This window comes from Hevea brasiliensis, chromosome 5, assembly GCF_030052815.1.
Source record: "Hevea brasiliensis isolate MT/VB/25A 57/8 chromosome 5, ASM3005281v1, whole genome shotgun sequence".
Taxonomy (NCBI): domain Eukaryota; kingdom Viridiplantae; phylum Streptophyta; class Magnoliopsida; order Malpighiales; family Euphorbiaceae; genus Hevea; species Hevea brasiliensis.
In genome coordinates this window covers 14,355,041-14,361,040 of record NC_079497.1, presented here as the reverse complement: position 1 = coordinate 14,361,040, position 6,000 = coordinate 14,355,041, and positions in this window count along the sequence as shown.

The window sequence follows — 6,000 nt, the reverse complement described above, 5'->3', positions numbered from 1 at the left end:
ATGTTTTTATAAATGAGTTAGTTCACAAGCTTATGAACGAGCCTTAAAATGAGTATATTTACGAACTTATTCACGAGCTTGTTACTAGTCTGTTCAACGAGTCAAATTGTGAGCATGTTTAATGAGCTAACTCGCGAACCTGTAAACCAGTCGAGCTCAAACTCGAGTGCGAACCAAATACTGTTAAGTTCGAGCTCGGCTTATTTACAAAATGAGTCGAAACCAAATTGAGCTTTTATCGAGCCGAGTCTCGAGTAACTCATGAATGACTTAATTCATTACACCCTTATTTTTATATAAATAACATAAACACATATTATTAATTTAATATTATAACTATATAATTAAAAATATTTTTATGAAAAAAATTTTTTAAAAAATTTTTCATATATAAATTATTTTTTACAAAATAATCTAAAATCATAACTAAAATACTGTTCACTGCATTAATATTTTTTTTCCGATTTCCTCCATCCTTTTCAAAACAACGCCCCCTCCCCCCTCCCACGCACACAATTTCAACTTTTATATTTCAATTTCAACTACTTTTAAATTATTTAATTATTATTTTCATTAAAATAATTTTATTTTTAATAAAATGAAATTCAATAGGCTTGAGCTCGAATTTGAATTCAATAAGCTCGAGCTCGAGCTCAATTTTAATTATATCTATTTTACACAATTATTTTCATAATACATTATTACATGAGTCCATAGTCATAATAATAGAAAATAATAAGAAAAACAGCTTAAAAGACATTGTAAGTTATTTTAAAATAACACAAATTATGATACCATCATAATTCAAATAAAATTAATTATTTTTTATTCTTTTAATTCAAAACTATATAGTTTTAAATCATAATTACGTAGTTTTAAAATTACATTACAAATTTTATGTAATTATAATTAAATTATTATTTTATTTTTCTAATATTATTATAATAAAATATATTACTTTTTGTATTATTAATTAATTCATACTGTTAATAAATTTTATTAATTTTTTGCATAAATATATTATAATTTAAACTTTTTACTATTTTTATATTTAATTTATTTAAACAAGTTTAAAAAAATTAAATATATTAGATTATTTAATTTATCAAAATATATCCGGTGCTTTATACCTTTAATCAATACTCTATTTAATATATAAATAAATTAATTTATATATAATAAATGGAGAATTAATATTATGTATGATAATAATTATGAAAGCACATATCTAAGTTATATATAGGGAAGATAGACTAGTGTTAAACTAAAATCTTAACCTTTGAAAGGTTTATATTTTAAAACGAGAGATATTATAAAAATAAATACTAGAAAATAGATGTTATAGATAGTAATATTAATATATGAATAAATTAGTTAGTGTTAATAAAAAAAAATAAGCGAGAGAGATTGTAAAGAGAGAAAATAATAATAATTGTTAAAATGATTAGTATTAAACTTAAAATTTAATTTTTTAAAAGTTTAAAATATAGAAAAAAAGAGGAAGAGAGAGATGAATTCATATTTTAAGTCGTATGACTATAACAAAAATTACGTAATTAAGTTCTGATTTATTTAGTGCTTTAATACAGCTAAAATAATTTAAAATAATTTGTATGTACTTATTATATAATATTTTAAAGTTTTTTCTCATATAAAAATTACCTTATTTTTTATAAAAATTATATTTAATATACAAATAATTATATTTTATAAATACACTTCTTATTTTGATTATGTTATAATTTTATATGATAATAAAATATTTAATAATATATTATTTTATTATATTGGGACCATATATTTAATATTATGATTTTATTTTTATACAAATTAACTTTATTTAAAAAAATAAATTACAAATAATTATATTTTATATATTAATTATATTATAATTTTAAATAATATATTTTTTATAAATTATTTTCAAAACAATCATAAATAAAATAATTATATTTGCAACATAAATAAAATAAATATATTTATAACATTATAAATTATAATTATTAATATGAATGTTTTTGTGAATGAGCTAGTTCACAAACTTATGAACGAGCCTTAAAATGAGTCTATTTATGAACTTATTCACGAGCTTATTACTAGCCTGTTCAACGAGTCAAATTGTGAGCCTATTTAACGAGTTAACTCGCGAATCTGTAAATTAACCGAGCTCAAACTCGAGTGCGAACCAAATGCTGTTAAGTTCGAGCTCGGCTTAATTAGAAAATGAGCCGAACTAAATTAAGCTTTTATAAAGCCAAGTCTCGAGTAGCTCACGAATGGCTTGGCTTATTGCACCCCTATTTATATATAAATGACATAATGAAAAAAAAAATTTTTTAAAAAATTTCATATATAAATTACTTTTTACAAAATAAACTGAATCTAAAATGATAACTAAAATACTGTTCACTGCATTAATAATTTTTATTTTTTCGATTTCCTCCCTCCTTTTCAAAACAACGCCCCCTCTGTCACGGGGCCACTTCCTAGCTCGGACAGTAGTCCCGTGCGGCGCCTAGACTTCCACCCAATCTAGGCCAGCCTACTCGTATTCAAGGGTTTTTTTCCCTTAAAGGGGAACTCTAATATCCTTATCGAGGATCTCCCATGTATCTTAGCCCGATCATCGAGCATTGATATTCCTTGTAGCACGATGTCGCCCTGCATCGTGTACATCCTCGAACATCCATCGAAAGCCTAGCAACACGCATCGTCCGAAAGCAAGGCAACAAGCAACATCCGACCGTATGGCTGAACCCAAAGCCAAGGTATAATATTGTTCCCCTATACCGAATAGCATCATTGGCCCATATACCGAGCAGCATCGTCGGCCTTATACCGAAACCTCGGGCCTAGGAGAGACGCGCACTACAAGCCCCTCGGCCTTGTAGTGTCCATGAAGCTCCTTCTTCATGGAGACACCGAGTCCCTATCTCTCGAGAGCCCGATGCCCGCCGCCTAGTACAATGAGTACGTAGGGAGCTCACTTAGAGTCACGCCCTTGCGCCAGTGACCCCGGGGATGGTGGAGAGCTTGACACCAAATTTCGGAGACTAGCTGGCCCGATCGTGCCCGACCGTGCTCACCGATGGCCAACTAGTCACACCCCCCTAAAGAGCATTTGGAGCATAGTGACCTCTGGCAGGAGGAGACATCAGTATGTCTCACCCATCACACCCCCTTGGACTATTCCATATTTATAAAAGTGTCCGCCAAACTTCTCATTCTCTTCAATCGTGCCCTTATACCATCTCATAGGCCTACGGCTTGGCTGGGTTTGGCCAATCCTCACGGGGTAACGGGCTGTCCGCCTTACATTCTCCCCCACTTAGACAATCGATGTCCTCATCGATTTGCCCCGAACACCTCTTATTGAACAATGCTCTCCTGAACATCTTGTGCCTCTCCAAGTTAGTCACCATGTTGAACAAAGCTCTCCCCCAAATATCTTGTGCCTCTTCAAATCTTTCATCATATCTGGTTCTCACATATTAATCTCGTGATTCCCTTATGTATTCTTTATGTGAACTTGTGTATGTCTTCATACCCTTTCTTCGTATCATCCTCCTACTAGGATTATGGCATGGTTGCCCCACTCGATCAATGATGGAATGGTTGCCCCGCTTGATTAATAATGACATTACTATTTTCTTCCTTGTGACATTCCGTCCCACTTTGATGCTCAACAATCTGTCGCCTGCCGCTATTATTGCTATGGCATTGCCTCCCGATGAGTTCTCACTTCGATGGATCTATTCAATTATCTGCACACTCCCCCACTTAATTCTGTATGTCTCATTTCGTGATGGTTCCTCCGATGCTTCATTTCTCCGTATTGTGATTAACATGCCTCCGCATGAATCTCATTGGGCCTTCGCTAAGTCATTCTTGTGGCTTTGCCTTATGATCACACCATTGTAAGTACCTCGCAAAATAATCACAATACAAAACAGTGTTATACATGAACTCAAGCATACGAAAGCAATAGTATTCGATTTCGAATATATGCTTAATATTACAGTTGCCAATAATGAACAACATATTCATCATGTAAATGAATACCGAAACTGACACATTACCGATTTCGTGTATTGCCACGTTCCTCTCGGGAACTCCCATTATGCTCGTGGGACTCATTGCTCCAGTTAGGCTTGCCCTCATTTCTTACTGCACACCCATTGTTGGTATACCCGTCTCTTGATGCTATCGCTTATCGATGATAAATAATTCTCGGCTACCAATTGCTTTCGCTCGCCTCGTTCTCTTTCTGTTTGGTTTTGATTCATCTTGGGCACCACCAAGTGAGTTTTGCATTCATGTTCTCTTGAGGTCTCCACCTTTTGCTACTTCTCGTCTTCCACTTGGAATGTGGTTGACACCTCGATGGGCTACCATATTGCTCATGATTGCACTCTCCACCTGCAAAATTTCATAAAATCGCTTCGAGGGACTTCTCTTATCCCACATGCTTCTTATTTTTGTTTCCTCGGTGAAAAACACATATACACGACTGCCACAGTTATCAAGCTCATCTCGTTATCGCAATCTAAATGCTTGGACATCACAATTGCTTAGATTTCCCACAAATGTTTGGAACTCTATTTGACACTCCTATCGTCACAATTGTGATCCCAAGATCATTCGTTTGCCCATAACTCAATGTCACTTGACAAGTGCTTCATCATCTCTATGTATTCTCACTTCATAGGTATTCAAGGTGGCCTCAAGCTCTATTGGCACACCCAATTCATCGGGGAGTCATTACCCTCTCCTCAAAAGATTACATCTAATGAGGCGTGCAGCCCTCCCACACGTGGTATCACCACTTTTATCACCATGTGGCTCTGAACAGCACCATCTCGTATTTTACGATTGTTTTGGTGAGCTTTTCTCATATAAGCTACCACCATCAGTATTATGACCTAGTTACCAGTACTAGGTATCCGAAACTTTAAGTTTCATAGGGACATTTGGGCTACCATTTGCCAACGCAACTTTATAGTGCTTACACGCACAATTGGGCCTCCGCCCTTTCTCGTGTTACCACCAGCCAACTCGTTACCTCCGAAATGGGACCTTGGGTTTTATTCCCTTTCTAGGCTTTTCGCAAGCCATATCAATTTCTACGCAGCATGATTTGGGATCCACCTGTCCCTTTTCCGAATTTATCTCATAGCTGAATTTTACTTCAGCCGCTCTTAGCATCTATCGCCTCGTAATTAAGTGGGATTCAATATAATCCACACATAAGCCGAACTTGCCATCGATGGCCTTCAAGGACCGTCTCGCCTCAAGTTGCCCTCTAGCAACAGTTTCATTTTCTATGTTATCCATAGGATAGCAACATTATTATCTCAAGGGACTCAATGCATTTCTCATCCTTCATTTGAAGGTTATAGCAGCCAACCGCAATGGCATTCTCCAAGGAGAAAACAACCATCTCCATACCGATTTGGGTATTTCAACCCATCATTCCGAAGGTTCTCATAACCATTAGCTATCTCGAATTTTCCCATCTCTTTACCCGCACAAAATACTTTATCGGCTTAGCAATCCGTTAAGGTATTTTTGAAGGCTTTCATAGCCAATAAGTAGCTCCCGAATTCCAACTCGTACCCCAACTAGGGTAAGACACCATATCAATGAGATACGCCATCGGTTTCTTAATCTCTTGGGGGATAGAACACCCCCTATCTCGAAAGACTTTCACAGTCTATTAACGATTCGCAATCGTCTTATCAATCCTTGGGGCTTACCCGTCCCCATACATCTTGAAGACTCTCCCAGTCTTTTAAGCAATCCCGAGTATTGCATCTCATCACCCGATAAGGGTTGTTCACCATCTCAATGGCTTTAGGGCTACTTGCCCCATATTTTCTAGTGTTTTCTCAATATCGATCGCCTCATTTTTATCCGACCAAAGTCTCAAATGATGTTACTTGCTTGGCAAATGTCATTTGCCAACTTCGCACACCGTTTTGCCCACGTTAGCATCCTTTG